Source organism: Hordeum vulgare, chromosome 2H (genome assembly GCF_904849725.1).
Source record: "Hordeum vulgare subsp. vulgare chromosome 2H, MorexV3_pseudomolecules_assembly, whole genome shotgun sequence".
Lineage (NCBI taxonomy): Eukaryota > Viridiplantae > Streptophyta > Magnoliopsida > Poales > Poaceae > Hordeum > Hordeum vulgare.
The window spans coordinates 388303258-388321540 of record NC_058519.1 but is presented as its reverse complement, the minus strand read 5'-3'; positions in this window follow the sequence as shown (position 1 = coordinate 388321540).

Below are 18283 nucleotides of genomic sequence, written 5' to 3'. Positions count from 1 at the left end.
AAGTGTCTTCTCGATTCTTTCAGTTGCGTAGCACCAACGATTTTGCACAGGGCCACCCAATCTTGCCTCGGTTGGGAGATGCAAAATCATGTGTTGCATCGGATTAAATAAGCGCGGTGGAAAAATATTCTCTAACTTGCAGAGCAACTCAGGCGCCAACTCTTCCATGTCATCTATCAAGGCATGCGACAACTCTTTAGCACAAAGAACACGGAAGAAATAGCTCAACTCGGCCAATACTAGCCATTCAGCCTCGGGGATATAGCCACGCAACATCACCAGCATTATCCGCTCAAGCCATATGTGCCAATCATGACTCTTGAGCCCCAAAATTTTCATTTTTTCAATGCTCGCTCCCCTCGCTAGATTCCCAGCATACCCATCGGGGAACAACAACTTTTTTTGCACCCACAAGAGGATTTCCCGTATTGCTCCCTTCTCAAGATTGTACCAGGCAGGTGGTTTGGACCAATTTTTTCTTCCTTTCGGTTCTCGCATGTTTAGTGATGGTCTATCACACAGAGTCTCCTGGTCAACTCTAGCCTTTGTATTATCTTTGCCCTTGTCAGTGCCGAAAAATGTGCCAAGAACGGCCTCGGCGATATTATTTTCAGTGTGCATCATGTCAATGTTGTGTGAAAGTAAGAGGTCTTCGAAGTAGGGGAGATCCCAGATGCATGGCTTGTGGGTCCAGGCGTGTTCCTCATTATAACCCAAGAAATACCCAGGACGGTTTGGATCAGGTTCCATAGATTTTAACTGTTCATTAATTTGTTCCCCCGTCAACGCAGGTGGTGCTGAGTGTTTGACAACTTTACCTTTCATGAAATTCTTCTTGTCTTTTCTGAATGGATGGTCCATAGGCAAGAACTGTCTATGCAAGTCAAAGCAGGAATACTTCCCACCCGCCGGCAACCAATGAAACTGAAGAGCTGCCTTGCATTATGGGCATGGGAACCTTCCATGCACACACCAGGCAACGAAAAGCGCAAATGCTGGCAGATCATGCAACGAGTATTGGTACCAAACATACATTTGAAAGTTCTCTTTCTTAGCTACGTCGTATGTGTTGACTCCATGTACCCAAGCTTCTTTCAAGTCATCCATCAGCGGTTGCATGTACACACTCATATTCTTCCCCGGGTAGTTTGGCCCTGGAACTATCAACGTCAGAAATATGTGCTTTCTTTGCATAATGGATGATGGAGGAAGATTGAGGGGAATGACAAATACAGGCCAACAACTATATTAGGTAGCCGTCATACCAAAAGGATTGAACCCATCGAGGCTGATGGCGATTCGACAATTCCTTGGTTCTTTAGCTTTTTCCTTATGTATACTATCGAACGCCTTCCATGCATCACCATCTGAAGGGTGTACCAACATCGGAACTCCGTGTTCATCTAATTCTTTCCTAATTCCATGTTTGTGCCATGTCATCTGTTTTGCTGTTTCTTCGAGCATGTAAAGTCGTTGAAGTCTTGGTAGGATCGGCAGATACCGTAGGACACACACGGGGATTTTTCTCTGCTTCTTCTCACCTTCACCGTTTTCTACCTCAACATATCTGGAGGACTTGCAAAATGGACAATAAGTTTCGTCCGCATACTCTTTCCTAAATAAGGCACATCCCTTCTCACAAGCATGTATCTGCTCATACGGCATCTTGAGTGCACTAAGGATTTTGTCTGACTCATATAGGTTTGAAGGCATAATATGACATTCTGGTAGAAAGCGCCCAAATAGGGTCATCACTGAGTCAAACAGGTGTCTTCCAATGTTGAACTGGGCTTTTAGAGCCATTACTTGTGCGATGGCATCTAGCAGAGAAATCTTAGTGTGCTCGTGAAGAGGACGTTTTGAAGACTCCAACATGGCATAGGAGGCTTTCGCGGATTCCTCCATATCTTCGTCCTTGTTCCGAGCATCATCAAAGTCATTCACCATGTCTTCAATCCATGTACCATAATCATCGGTGCGCCGACGCAACACCTCGTCTCTGTTACGTTGGGCCGACTCACCATGAAATGTCCACAAGGTATAGCCGGGAGTAAAACCACGCATCTGCAGGTGTTTACCCATTACATCCTTTGTCTGTGGCGAATAATTCTTGCACTTAGTGCAGGGGCACCATGTTTTTGGCTGGCCTTTAGAAAACGTCGTTTCCACGAATTCATAGGTTTTGCTCAACCATTCATCGGTCATATCTCTCTGACTATGGTGACCGGTGTACATCCATTCACGATCAGTCATTCTGGCAATCTAGCTACATAGTATCCACATATAAAACAATATAAATTATCAATTCATCAAGTATGTTAAATTAATTATGGCCATTTTTTAATCATGGTTAATACATTGGGATGCACGGCATGCACACCTACCAGCTACTAGGTAAAGAATGATCCTAATCCCACCCGAGTATGTCTAGATTGGGTCATTTCCCCATGCTCTGCTCCCGACCCAACGCAAAATTTCGGCAGCACCTCCCCGCTGTTCTCCTGATACACGTCTCGGCAACTAACCGAGAGGATGTCTACCCGGAGAACAACAAGGAGGAGTTGTCGAAACTCTTCATGGGATCCGGAGCAAAGCGTGGGAAACGACCCAATCTACACATACTCGGGCTGTCCATGGATAACGTTGGACAATTCGAAAGAATCACCGTTATAAATATGCAAATGCATGCATATTTATGACAGGAACCCTTTCGAACGGGAGACGCATATTGGTTACGCAACACCTTTGCATTTTAATACTAAAAATACCTAGCTAGATAGTGTCATCAACACGAAGGCCAGAAGAGAGCAAAATAAAGGGGGTGGAGGAGGAGTTAACAAATGTGCTCACTTTCGAATGTAGGGGAGGTCGTCGAAAACCAAACCCTTGCGGAGAAGCTACTGCACATTTAAATGCACTCAATCAACACAAATACGCACTCGCGGTAATTAAGCTAAGTAATACTAACATCTATTAATAATAATTTATTATTCAAGTTTTGTTACTCTTCTTCTATTTATTTTCTTCTTATTATTTTGTTTCTATTGCTAACAGCTAGCTAACTAATACTAACAGCTAGCTGACTAATACTAACAGCTAGCTAACTAATACTTACATGTACTAACATCTATTGCTAACTAAATCTAACTAAAAATCTACCACTAAGTAATTGCTAACTAAATTTAACTAAAAATCCATTACTAACAGATCTAACTAAGGCCTCCTTTGATTGGAAGGATTTTTCATAGGAAAAACGCAGGAATGCAAATTCCATAGGATCTAACTAAGGCCTCCATTTCAAACGTTTCATTTGTTTCATATTCATGTACTTTTCCTCTGTTTTTCAATCCTCAGTTTTACACATGCATCTTCTATTCTTAAATAGGTGCAACCCACAAAGTATTTTTTCCTAAGCATGCAATGCTTCCACACCAACAAACCATGCATGTATGCCACATAATTAATCTACAATCCCACTAAATATATTTTCTATGCATGCAACCCTTTTCTATTCTTAAATAGTTGCAACCCACAAAGTATTTTCCTAAGCATGCAATGACTTCCACACCAACAAAACATGTACATGCAACGACTGACAAATCACTAGTTGCGATAGTTTTCCTACATTTTTCCTATTCCTATGTTTTTGCGATCCTGTAAATCTAAGACGCCCTAACATAGAAAAAACAAACTAAAATAAGAAAAAAAAGGGGGAGGAGGAGCTCACCGGCGAGTCAGGGCGGGGCTGGCGCGGGGCGGCGGTGAGGCGGGGCTGGCGCGGGGAAGAGGTGAGTAGGGGCGGCGCGGGGCAGAGGCGGGTAGGGGCGGGAGCGGGTCAGATGCGAATAGGGGCGTCGCGGGGCGGCGGCGGCGAGTACGGGCGGGCGCAGGGCGGTGCGGGGGCCGATGCCTCGGGGCGGGGCGATGCCGGGGCTGGCGCGGGGCGGCGCCGGCGAGTAGGGGCGGCACGGGGCCGCGCAGGGCTGGGCGGCGCAGGGCGAGTAGGGTCGACGATGGCGGCGGGTCGGGAGAGCAGGGTGGGAGAGGTGAGAGAGAAGAGGGGTTAGGTCGTGGCCTCCGCGGGGGGGATAACCACCCGACTATGCCGTCAGCTGGCTGTCGGCAAAGACAGCCGTTAGGCTTTGCCGTCAGCTGGTTGTCGGCATAGACGGCTCCCGTTAAGCCGTGGTCGAACGTGGGACCGAGAACCTCCCTTTGCCGTCAGTCTTTTGCTCCTTTGCCGTCAGCCAGCTGACGGCTTAGATAGAGCGGACGGCATAGAGTTTCTATGCTGTCAGCCGCGCCTATGCCGTCAGCATTATTTTCGGCTGAGGGCAAAGCCTCTATGCCGTCAGCCCCGTGAAAATGCTGACGGCAAAGCCAAAAGCTGTTGGCAAATTAGGTTTTTCCAGTAGTGGTACTTCCGCTGGCACAGAACTTTCAATCCACAACCTGCAATAGAGAGACTCCAGCAAGCGGTAGTGCAGCTAGAGCGGTACTACCACTCCCACCGGCGATACTACATCTAGGTGTTGCAAGTGCGGGTGAGGTAGTAGAGAAAAACAGGGCGGTACTACCGCATAGAGCGGTACTACCGCCCATTACTGTCGTTCTACTACCGCTCGAAGGAAAGCTCTATCTAGAGAGCAAAATATAAGCGGTAGTAAGGCGGAAGTGGAGAGCGGCAGTACCGCCCGAGCGGTACTACCGCTTCCACCGCAGTGGTACTTCCGCTTAACACACAAAAACTGCCCTCGCACTAAATCTACCATAACTTTCTCATATGAGCTCCAAATTGAGCAAACTCAAGCTTGTTGGTTATCTTAAGAAGAGGCAGCTAGGAAAATGCCAATGATATATAGATGTGAAACATCTATGAATGAAGAACCGGCAAAAAACTTCAACATAGAAAACATCATAGAAGATGCATATGGGCTTCGTTTTCGATGAAATCGAGCTTGTCATGAAGATGACCATAAGCTCAAGAACCCGCGTAGAAAAAGCCAACCAAGAACAAACAAAGATGATGATGCCAAGAACGCAATGGTTTGAGATATTAATGAACGATACGATCAAGCTACTCACTTGAGATCCCTCCTTGATAGTACGACAATTGATCCTATAAGCCGGTCTCCCAAGTAACACCATGAGATGGGTAAAATAGAAAACCTATCAAGGGCAAACCTTTGCCTTGCGCATATTCCACTTGAGCTAGACGATGAAGATGTTGTCCTCCTCAAGATGGGCCACCTTTCTTGATTATGCCGGCTCGGTGAAGAATAGTAGATTGATCCCCCATACTCCACTATGGGTGTGCCACTCTTTGGTACATCTTCGATGAAGGTGCGGTGGCCATCTTGGCGGGTTCCACATTTGTACAATGCATAATGGTCCTTGCAAAGGCCATTTGATCTCCCTCGATGTAGGCAGAGTGCTTCAAGATTTCAATCTAGGGCGCAACAGCAATCCCGTTATGCACTAGGCCAAAATATGTGCTCGCCAGCGGCTTTGTCGGCCATAGCCGGATGTAGAGATCCTTCATTGCCGATCCTGCCATCTTGTGTAGCTCCATCAGTTGTTTCAGCTGATCATAAAAAAGAATGTGTTGCGCGGGGGCTTGGAACTGCGCCCAGGACATCATTTTCTCGGCTTCACACTCTTGGGATGCATAATGCTTTGAAGCATCAGCCGCACTCTTTGAGAGATCTGCAAACACGCCTAGAGATACCATACTCGAGTAAGTAATGCAAACTTTTTCCACCAAAAGTACAATGTAGTAAATATATCTTACCATTTTCAATGTGCTTAATCTGGTGGATCTCCTTCTGATGACTCTGTGCCTCCTTCTACGCATCTTGAAGTGTGACGGTTGCCGAGGACAGCTCGGAAGATTTTTCTTTATTTTTTTGCTTAGTGACTTCACATTTAGTGAGAACGTCCTTGAGCTCTTGATGTACCTCAGTGACCCTAGCCTCGTGCCTCTCACTGGAAGACTTGACTAACCAGAGTTCGTCCGCAGCCTGCTCGGCCACCGCCTTCTCCTCAGTAGCTTCCTACTTGGCCTTGCACAGCTTGGCTTTTAGCCTCTCGACGTCAGTGACACTAGCTATAATTGTCACGCAAATAAGTTGCACTTAAGGACACAAAAATTAAACACCTCAGTTTTTATGTGAAAACAAAAAGTTCAATGCTTACCTTGTGCATCATTAAACCGCTTATTCACGCGGTCGAGCTCTTCCTTGGAACTCTTCAGTTTTTAGTTTATATTCGCCAACTCCATGAAGTTGGGGGTTGCTGCCGAGGTTGAGGCCTGCAGATAGGCATGTTAGACTCACATGTTCTCAAAAAAATTTGAGTTCCTCTTCTAGGTGGTTTTTTTTATCATTGTACCAGAATCTTGGGGGCTACGATCAACTTTGTTTTTTACAGGGATGTTTTCCAAAGTACTTTGACCCCCGCATAATTTTTTCAACTCACACAGGGCTCGGGGTCTACTGAGCATAGGGATTGCTTATAAACACTATGAAACACAATTACTTTGTGAGGAAAAAACATTGTGTGTAGATCACCTTGAAGCCTGCCAACAAGCCATCGAAAGCCTCTTTCACACCGCTATCAACGGGCTGAATACTTTTGAATACCATGCTCGGATCAGCGAGGTGCTCTTCAGGGATGGAAGAGTCATTTAAAACCTCCTCACTGGCAACCCAGTTCGGAGATGCTCTATTGTGGATGGCTCCGGGTGCGGCATATCAGTTTCCCTTCATGGAGAAACTGCTACTAATGGCTCCAGAGGGTGAGGGGCCTCCAGAATTGTCTTCGAATAGGACCCAGAGTGTCTGGGCTATCTTTACTTTCTTGCCAGGAGGGATTCGTCCTCTTGGTCCTTTGCGGCCGAGGTGTCAACCTCATCCATGATGTCATCATCCCCGGCCCTGGTTTTCGGCTCTAGGGGATTCTCTTGAGATGCTACCTTCCCGATCTCCTCGATGGCTGGGAAAGGTGTGTTGTGTGAACCGGTCCCAATTTCTGCCAGATTGGTTGGCAAAGAGCCCCCCTCCAAGATTTGATCGGTGGGAAGTCACACGGCGGGCTACAATATAGAAGAAGGGCCTAACTGTTAAACCATAGTGATACGTCTCCAACATATCTATAATTTTTTATTGTTCCATGTTATAATATTATCAACTCGGGATGTCTGATATGCATTTATATGCCATTTTATATCATTTTGGGGACTAACCTATTAACTCCGTGCCTAGTGCCAGTTTTTGTTTTTTCCGTGTTTTTGACCTTTTTCAGAAAAGAATATTAAACGGAGTCCAAACGGAATAAAACCTGTGGGATGATTTTTTCCATAACAGAAGATATCCAGAAAACTTGAGAACCAAGGCAGGAGGTCTCGTGGGAGGTCACGAGCCCCCTAGGCGCTCCCTAGAGGGGGCGCCTAGCAGGCTCGTGGGCCCCCTTGCCTCCTTTGACCTACCTCTTTCGCCTATAAATTCCCTAAAATCCTGAAACAAACATAGAGAGCCACGAAAATACTTTTCCGCCGCCACAAGCTTCTGTCTCCGCGAGATCCCATATGGGAACAGTTCTGATGCCTATATGTATGATCATTGCCTTAGATATCGTCATGACTTTGCGCGATTCTATCAATTGCTCGAGAGTAATTCGTTCACCCACCGTAATACTTGCTATCATGAGAGAAGCGTCTAGTGAACACTATGGCCCCCGAGTTTATCTTACGCATTATATATTCAGATCTATATACAAAAATACCAAAAATACCTTGCTGCACTTTCATTTATATTTACCTTTCATCACTATCAGATCTCACCTTGCAAGTAATTGTGAAGGGATTGACAACCCCTTATCGCGTTGGGTGCAAGTTTGTTTGTTTTTGCGCAGGTTCATTGGTGCCTCATCTTGATACTCCTACTGGATTGATACCTTGGTTCTCAAACTGAGGGAAATACTTATCTCTACTTTGCTGCATCACCCTTTCCTCTTCAAGGGAAAAACCAACGCAAGCTCAAGAAGTATCAAGAAGAATTTCTAGCGTCGTTGCCGGGGAGTATTCAAGTGAAGCATATCTACCAAGTACCTATCACGAACTCATCTCTTGCATTTACATTATTTTCCATTTGCCTCTCGTTTTCCTCTCCCCCACTTCTAAAAAAAAATTTACAAAAATATTTGCCTTTTTAGTTCGCCCTTTCTTTTGCTTGCTTTCTGTTTACTTGTGTGCTTGTCTGCTTGCTAAGTCACCATGTCTGAAAATACTAAATTGTGTGACTTCTCAAATACTAATAACAATGATTTTATTAGTACTCCAATTGCTCCCGCCTCTAGTGCGGATTCATATGAAATTAATGCCGCCTTGTTGAATCTTGTTATGAAAGAGCAATTTTCCGGCCTTCCCACTGAAGATGTCGGATCCCATCTTAATACCTTTCACTACAGGAATTAGCTTCTTTGTCGTCTGCCATCAGAGATGGCAAAGAGTATATCACGGACGGGAAAGAAAATATCACAGACGGCAAAGAATCTCACGGCCGGCAAAATTTCTGTGTCAGCCTACGACGGCATTGCAGCTTCTTTGCCGTTTGTCTCACCGAAGCGGACAGCAAAGAGCTTTGCCATCAGCTGTTCGTAAGAGCAGACGGCAAAGTGGTCGAGACGGCAGCCGACAGGCGTTGCCTCCGTTAGGGGCTAACGGAGGCTTTGGCGTCTGCGTCCCCTCTTCTATGCCGTCTGCCTCCCCCCTCTTCTTTGCTGTCTGCCTACCCTCCTCCTCCCCCCTCCTGTGTGCCGTCTGCCTTCCCCTCTTCTTTGTCGTCAGCCTCCACCTCCTCCCCCCCTCCTCTGTGCCCTCTTCTTTGCCGTCTGCCACCCCTGGAAGCAGACGACAACGATACTATATGGTCAGCTGCTACTGCCCAGGTTGCACAGCTGGGGCGCCACGTGGCACCTTTGCCGTCGGTCAGCTGATGGCAAAGGCCTTTGCCATCAGTTGGCAGATGGCAAAGAACCTATATTGTCACATTTTTGTTTAATTTTTCTATTTCACAGCACATATACATATAATTCATAGCACATATATGATAAATAGGTCACAACACATATATGATATACATATAAAGCTCATCAATGTCATTTTTTCATCAACGTACATCCCATATATCAAAAGAACCAACACATACAAAGTTTCATCCATCTATACATACATATAGTTGCACATATATTGTTCATACATATATGCATATACATATAGTTCCACATTGTTCATCAACTCAAATAAAAATAGAAACTAAAGCACTCCAATGCCATCTTCCATGCATGTAGTACATCCAATCTGCAAAATGGGAATAAGAAAGTCAGAAGAAGAAGAACAACAACATATATATGACAAATAAGATAAATTGAAGAAGAAAGAGAAGAAGCAAGAAGAGAACAAGGAGAAGAAAAACAAGAAGGAGGAGGAGGAGGGGAAGGAGAAGGAGAATGATAAGAAGAAAAAAGAAGAAGAAAAGAAGAAGAAGAAAAGGAGGAGAAGAATGAGAGAAGAAGAAGGAGAAGAAGGAGGGCTCCCTCTCCTTCTTCTCCTCGTTCTCCTTCTTCTTCTCTTCTTCTCCTCCTCCTTCTTCTTCTTTTCTTTCTCCTTCTCCTTATCTTCTTCTTGTCTTCTTCTTCTTCCTTCTTTTCATTTCTCCTCTTCTCCTCTTCTTGGAGCTAAATTAGCTAACTATGTCTTTTTGGAGGTAAATGGGCTAATTATGTCGTTATAGAGGAAAACAAGCTAAGTATATAATATTAATGATCTAACCAAGGTTCTTATGCCATTTTGAGGTTATTATGGCATTTTGGAGCTAAATGGGATAATTATGTCAGTGTTGGGGAAATTAAGGCAAGGAGAATATGAAAGAGGAGAAGAAAGAGGAGGAGGAGGAAAAGAAGAAGAAATAAAGAAGAAGGAGGAGAAGGAGGAGGAGGAGGAGAAGGACTAGAATGTCCTTGGCCTTCTCCTCCTTCTCCTCCTCCTCCTCCTCCTTCTCCTTCTTCTCCTCCTCCTTCTTCTCCTTCTCCTTCTCTTCTCTTTCTCTTCTTCTTTTTGTTCTTCCTTTTCATTTCTCCTCTTCTTGGAGCTAAATTAGCTAACTATGTCTTTTTGGAGCTAAATGGACTAATTATGTCATTATAGAGGAAAACAAGCTAACTATATAATATTAATGAGATAACCAAGGTTCTTATGCCATTTTGAGCTTATGATGGCATTTTGGAGCTAAATGGGCTAATTATGTCATTGTTGGGGAAATTAAGGCAAGGAGAATATGCAAGAGGAGAAGAAATTGGAGGAGGGGAAGAAGAAGAAGAAATAAAGAAGAAGGAGGAGAAGGACTAGAAGGTCCTTGGCCTTCTCCTCCTTCTCCTCCTCATCCTCATCCTCCTCCTCCTTCTTCTCCTCATCCTTCTTCTCCTTCTCCTCCTCATCCTCCTCCTCCTCCTCCTTCTTCTCCTCCTCCTTCTTCTCCTTCTCCTTCTCTTCTCTTTCTCTTCTTCTTTTTGTTCTTCCTTTTCATTTCTCCTCTTCTCCTCTTCTTGGAGCTAAATTAGCTAACTATGTCTTTGTGGAGCTAAATGAGCTAATTATCCCATTTTAGAGGAAAACAAGTTAAGTATATAATATTAATGAGCTAACCAAGGTTCTTATGCTATTTTGAGCTTATTATGGCATTTTGGAGTTAAATGGGCTAATTATGTCATTGTTGGGGAAATTAAGGCAAGGAGAATATGAAAGAGGAGAAGAAAGAGGAGGAGGAGGAGAAGAAGAAGAAATAAAGAAGAAGGAGGAGAAGGAGGAGGAGGAGAAGAAGGACTAGAAGGTCCTTGGCCTTCTCCTCCTTCTCCTCCTCCTCCTATTCCTCCTCCTCCTTCTTCTTCTTCTCTTCTTCTTCTTCTTCTTTCTTTTCATTTTTCCTATTTATTCTCCTCTTCTCCTCTTCTTGGAGCTAAATCAGCTAACTATGTCCTTTTGGAGGTAAATGCGCTAATTATCCCATTTTAGAGGAAAACAAGCTAAGTATATAATATTAATGAGCTAACCAAGGTTCTTATGCCATTTTGAGCTTATTATGGCATTTTGGAGCTAAATGGGATAATTATGTCATTGTTGGGGAAATTAAGGCAAGGAGAATATGAAAGAGGATAAGAAAGAGGAGGAGGAGAAGAATAAGAAGAAATAAAGAAGAAGGAGTAGAAGGAGGAGGAGGAGGAGAAGGACCAGAAGGTCCTTGGCCTTCTCCTCCTTCTCCTCCTCCTCCCCCTCCTCCTCCTCCTTCTCCTTCTTCTCTTCTTCTTCTTCTTCTTCTTCTTTATTTTCATTTTTCCTATTTCTTATCCTCTTCTCTTCTTGGAGCTAAATTAGCTAACTATGTCTTTTTGGAGCTAAATGGGCGAATTATACCATTTTAGAGGAAAACAAGCTAAGTATATAATATTAATGAGCTAACCAAGGTTCTTATGCCATTTTGAGCTTATTATGGCAATTTGGAGCTAAATGGGATAATTGTGTCATTGTTGGGGAAATTAACGCAAGGAGTGCAAGAGGAGAAGAAATTGGAGGAGGAGAAGCAGAAGAATAAATAAAGAAGAAGGAGGAGGAGGAGGAGGAGGAGAAGGACTAGAAGGTCCTTGGCCTTCTCCTCCTTCTCCTCCTCATCCTCCTCCTCCTCCTCCTTCTTCTCCTTCTCCTTCTCTTCTCTTTCTCTTCTTCTTTTTGTTCTTCCTTTTCATTTCTCCTCTTCTCCTCTTCTTGGAGCTAAATTAGCTAACTATGTCTTTGTGGAGCTAAATGGGCTAATTATCCCATTTTAGAGGAAAACAAGCTAAGTATATAATATTAATGAGCTAACCAAGGTTCGTATGCTGTTTTGTGCTTATTATGGCATTTTGGAGCTAAATGGGCTAATTATGTCATTGTTGGGGAAATTAAGGCAAGGAGAATATGAAATAGGAGAAGAAAGAGGAGGAGGAGGAGAAGAAGAAGAAATAAAGAAGAAGGAGGTGGAGGAGGAGAAGGACTAGAAGGTCCTTGGCCTTCTCCCCCTTCTCCTCCTCCTCCTCCTCCTCCTCCTTCTCCTTCTTCTCTTCTTCTTCTTCTTCTTTCGTTTCATTTTTCCTATTTCTTCTCCTCTTCTCCTCTCCTTGGAGCTAAATTAGCTAACTATGTCTTTCTGGAGCTAAATGGGCTAATTATGTCATTGTTGGGGAAATTAAGGCAAGGAGAATATGAAAGAGGAGAAGAGAAACTTACCGTAGTGGTCATCAAGGAGGAGAAACACCTGGAGAAGGGTCGTGTGATACCGCTCGGGAGTTATTCTGCAGAATTGATATTTTGCAATGTCACAGTTAGCATGATGACACTCAATTATTAATACTAGTTTATAATGAAACTCACCGTGCCAATCGAAGAGAAGACGGGCATCGGCGGAGGGACTTGACCACTCTTCTCGCACAGACCCTGAAGAGTGGGTCGTATTAGTTAGTAATGAAACAGACATTACACGCATGATTTGGCTAATGCGAAAAAAAACTTACCACAAAAAGCTCGTACAGGGCCCGTTGACCCGCCTCATTCCGGAACCTCTCCTCCTCAATCAATCGTGCCGTGGTCTGGTCCCTCTCATCAAGAGCAGCCTGACTTGCCAATCTCTCTTTCTCAAGAGCAGCCTGGCTTGCCAATCTCTCTTTCTCAAGAGCAGCCTGGTTTGCCAGTCTCTCTTTCTGAAGAGCAGCCTGAAACACCATTCCTCGTTACCACAGTAATGATCTATGGTGACACACATAATGAAATGGATGAAAGTGTTCTTAGTCCGTACAACTAACCTCGATGGCAAGATCGACTGGCCGTGGACGACGCGTTATCTCAGGACAGCTGCTCGAGTGGCGCGCCTTGATCTCCGGGAGAGTGAGTGGACAACATATTATCCCATCTCCAATGGCTATCGAGCCATGGGGCCTCCCGCCACCAGATATCATCACCAGCTCTGGATCAAAAGGTTCCTGGCTAGGGTTAAAGTCATCCCCTTTCGTAGCCTTCCCCGCGTCCCTGTATGCCATGATCTTGTTGTGGGATGATATGTTGGTGAAGTTATTGGGATCATCCAGGTCAGACTCAGAGAATTCCTTCGCCTTCTTCTACGTGGCAGTATTGGCCATGCCAAAAAGGTCGTACAAGTGTGGCATCTCCGTCTTATTGTGATGCGCCTAAAAGAGAGGAACAAAATATTAGCATGAAGAATGAATTGCATGAATCATGAAGCAAATCACATACCCAGTTTCGTCCGAACTGAAGTAAGTTGGCGCTGCCTTGATGGTGTGGCACACCAACCATTTGGCTACGCCGATCCTTCGCATTCTCGTGGACGGCTCGCCAGCTGCCTGTGCACCACTCATCAACCAACGCCTCCCAACAATCCATCTTATCCGCACACCATCTCTGGGGCACCTGTAAGTTATTAGAAAGAATTTTGAGCGCTACGCCTATGAATGAAATCAAGAAAACTACGTAGAAGGACTTAAGAATAGGTAATTACCTTCATGTATTGCTCCTTCTTCAGAAACTTTCCGCGGCAATCCTTCTTCTGCTTCTTAATACCACGCGTGGCGTAGTAGTCTCGAATAGCCTGCGGACGAGCCTCGTGGTGTAAGTTCTGTATTAACCGCCTACACTCGGCCTCGAGAACCCTGGCCGCCTCCTCCTCATATCCATCCTCACACCTATAGAAGGTCTGCAATCAAACGTGAAAACACCGATTAGTACAATAATTAGCTATATTGTTAATTTTAGATTGTGTAAAAGGATAATTTACCCAGAAGCTCTTGATCACCATCTCGGCCCTCGTGTGGCACAAGACACCATCTATAATCTCCTCCGGCGGGGCCTGCGCAACCTAGTAGTGCTCCCAGGAAAATCCTAGTGTAGGAACCTGACCCTCACCAGGCAACGTGACAAACCCCGGAAAATTTGTCCGGCAAAGCACACCAAGGACGGAGTTCGGCCTGCGGACTCCAAGAGGGTGTACCCATCCCCTGTAGTATGATAAGGTCAACGCATTAGATATTTGAACAAACTTCAAGGCAAAAGCTAAAAAAAGAGTAAATGTACTTACATATCTCCTTCAGGTTTAATCACCAGCCTCTGCTCGCGGGTAGCCAGCACGACCGGGAGACGTGTACTACCACACTTGTACACGGTGGCCCCGTCCACCTGCACATCGCCCTCACTATCCGTAAGCTCATCCCCGCCATCCCCGCCCCCTGAGCCACCCGGACCCTCGGTCAATCCGGCAACTCGGTCTGATCCGGCCAGGTCTCCCATCCGTGCCTCTCCACGTCGGGTGAAGCCTCCAGAACCGTAGTCTCGTGGGCCAAATGCGCCTCGACCCGAGGCTGATCCTGGACCGGAGTCTCATGGGACGAATGCCCGGCAACACCAGGCTCTTGGACCGGAGTCCCCGTAGCCTCCTCCGCAAACAGGTCGACCATAGTAGTCCTATGCTCGGGTGAATGAGCTGGTGGTGGTGGTGAGGACGGCTCAACAGTCCTCCTGGATCTTCCGCGGCCACCACCTCTCCCTATACCCTTCCCCTTCTTCCCTACCCGACCAGTACCTCTCCTAGTGGGAAATGCTGCCAACGAAGAAAAACCCATGGGTGGTGTCAACAAACTGTCTGCCAAGGCTCTACGGAGACATAGGGGTGGAAGGGAAGTACCACCCCTCGTGCGGGGCGGCTGGAGAGAACCCGTCGAGCGCTCTGGACCAGCGCCAACCATCTTTCAACACCTGGTGACCTGCCATGATAAAGACTAAAAGAAATTAGTACAACTTAAAAAAATTGAATAACCGACATGAATAATAATATGTACATGAATAATAAAGATTAATATATATATATAATTTAAGTTGTGAATCTTACAGACTAATAATCAGCACCAATAAATGCATCATCATCATCACTATCACGCATGTCTTCATGAATGACGTGCTCGTCAGGTTCAACGGCGTGAGGTTGTGAAAGGCCTTTCTTTAATCGTTGAAGCATTGACAGGTCATCCGCATTAGTAACCTCTATGAGTTCCAGGTCTTCTGGTTCCGACTCAGGGGTGGAGTCGGATTCATTGTCGCTGTCTACTTCCATGTTCTTGGGTGAAGCACGGCGGTTCTTGAAATGTTTCTTGGAAAGACGTGTTTCTTGGAAGAGTTCTCCATCATATGTGTCTGGGTTAATGTGAGGTTCATAATCCTGATCATTTGGGAGAGGTGGTCTGACGTGTGGCGGCACTTTATAAACAACATACCAACCTTCCAGTTTCTTATCCGTTTGGCATGCCCACGGTAGATAGAAAACTTGGGACGCCTGTTGAACCGTAATATAGACATCGGGAAGGTCTAAATGGGTTTTTGGATTGATTTCGACTAGTCCTATATGTTCATGAGTCCTTCTAGTCTCCTTCGGCTGGAACCAATAACATTTGAAAACTACGACGTTCGGTGGGTTTTCACCATAGAATTGAAGTTCATAAATTGCTTCAACTCTTCCATAATACTCGATAACACCTTCGCCGATAGCAGAGACACCACAATTTCTAGATTTCCGGTCGGGCATAGATAGTTCTTTGCCAAAACTACGAAAAAGATACCCGTTGATGTTGTATTTCTCAAATAAACGAATCTTATAGTCAATACCATTAGCGACTTGTCTCAATTCGGCGTCCATAGATTCTGAATTAGCCTACAAGGTTAATACGATACGATTTTTGCATTAGCCGCAAGTTAGACGAAGAAATGAAATGGTCCATTATTGATAATTACCGTTTGTTTGAACCAAGAGATGAAACCGGGATAGCCGCCTCCTGTCTTTGTCAGAAGCTCATACTCTTCGACGGAATCATTTTCGATCACCGCTCCATCCGAGAATTTGGCGATGTAACGGCTGTTTGAAATATCTGGGAATAAGAGCAGTGCAAATGAATTAGAAGTTACGAGAAAATGTGCCGAGAACTCACTTGATGTACGGCCGCACTTCTGTTAGGTTGTTGAAGATATACAACGAAATGTTCCGCTATTCTTCAACATCCAACGTTATTGGTTTCGAAGCACCGGCTGGTGCGAGCTTCCCTTTGAATAGGCTGAGGTTGGACCCACCTTTTCTAGGGTCTGCATCATTGTGCCGAGGCTTCGGATTATGCAAATGATGATTTTTGGCTTCGTAGTATGTTGTCACAAAGTTTGCCACCTCCTCAGTAATGAATGCCTCAGCCATCGATGCTTCAATTCTACGCTTATTTTTACATTTAGCTCGAAGGGTCTTGTGCATCCTCTTAGTTGCATAGCACCAACGATCTTGCACGGGTCCACCCAATGTTGCCTCGGTCGGTAGATGTAAAATCAAATGCTGCATTGGATTAAAGAAGCCTTGTGGAAAGATCTTCTCTAACTTGCACAAAAACTCCGGTGCAAACTCCCCCATGTCTTCTGCCACTCCACGCGACAATTCTTTTGCACAAAGAACACGGAAGAAATAGCTCAGATCCACTAGTACTAGCCATTCATCCTCAGGAATAAAGCCACGTAACATCACCGCATTACCCGCTCTAGCCATATGTGCCAATCATGACTCTTGAGACCAAAGATTTTTAATTTTTCAAGACTCGCTCCCCTCTTTAGATTCGCTGCATACCCATCGGGGAACATCAAGTGCATTTTGACCCACAAGATAATTTCCCTCATAGCTGGCCTTCCAAGATTGAACCAGGCCATTGGTTTCGACCACTTCTGCTTTCCTTTGCCTTCTCGCATGTTTTGTAACGGTCTATGACATAGTGTCTCTTGATCGACTCTAGCCTTAGTATTATCCTTTGTCTTCTCATCTTTTTCGAACAATGTACCAAAAATAGCCTCTCTGATATTCTTTTCAGTGTGCATCATGTCGATATTATGTGGAAGAAGGAGGTCTTTGAAGTAAGGCAGATCCGAGAAGCATGGCTTGTGAGTCCAGGCGTGTTTTGAATTATACCCCTTGAAATACCCTATATGCTCTGGATCAGGCTCGAGGGCGTTTAACTGATCCAGGATCTGTTGGCCTGTCAACGCAGGTGGTGCCAAGTTTTTGACAACTTTACCTTTGGTAAAGTTCTTCTTGTCTTTTCTGAACTGATGGTCAGGATCCAGGAACTGTCAATGCAAGTCAAAGCAAGAATACTTCCGACCCTCCTGCAACTAATGAAACTGAAGAGCTGTCTTGCATTGGGGGCACGGGAACCTTCCATGCACACACCATCCAGAGAATAGCGCATACGCTCGCAAGTCATGCATAGAGTACATGTACCACACATGCATTTTAAAGTTTTCTTTTCTAGCGGCATCGTATGTCTTGACCCCATTATCCCAAGCTTCTTCCAATTCATCCTTAAGCGGTTGCAGGTACACATTCATATTCTTCCCCGGATAATTGGGCCCTGGAATTATTAACGTCAGAAATATGTTCTGTCTTTGCATAATCTGCCCGGGGGGGAGATTGAGTGGAATGACAAATACAGGCCAACAAGTGTATTGGGTTGCCGTCATGCGGAAGGGATTAAAACCATCCATGGCGGCGCAGACTCGAGGATTCCTTGGATCTACCGCTTTATCCTGATGCAATCCATCGAAATGTTTCCACGCTTCCCCATCCGATGTGTGTACCACCATCTTATTCCTATCCGCATCTAGTTCGGTTCTTTTGCCCAATTTGTGCCATGTCATTTGTCTGGCTGTCTCTTCGACCATGAAAAGACGTTGAAGTCTTGGTACGATTGGCATATACCGAAGAACACTAACTGCGATTTTGGTCTGCCTCTTCTCACCCATACCGTTGTCTACCACAAGATACCTGCAAGACTCGCAATTGGGACAATAGTCCAAGTGTGCATACTCCTTCCTAAATAAGACACATCCTTTCTCACATGCATCTATCTTCTCATAGGGCATCTTAAGTACACGAAGTATTTTTTCCGACTGGTACAGGTTTGCAGGCATGACATGGCCTTTGGGTAGGAAGCGTCCAAATAGTGTCATCATCGCGTCGTAGCATTCTCTTCCCAAGTTGAACTAAGCCTTCAGAGCCATTACTTGTGCAATTGCATCCAGCTGACAGAGCTCACTGTGCTCATGGAGAGGACGTTTTGAAGACTCCAACATTTCATAAAAGGCTTTTGCAGATTCCTCCATCTCATCTTC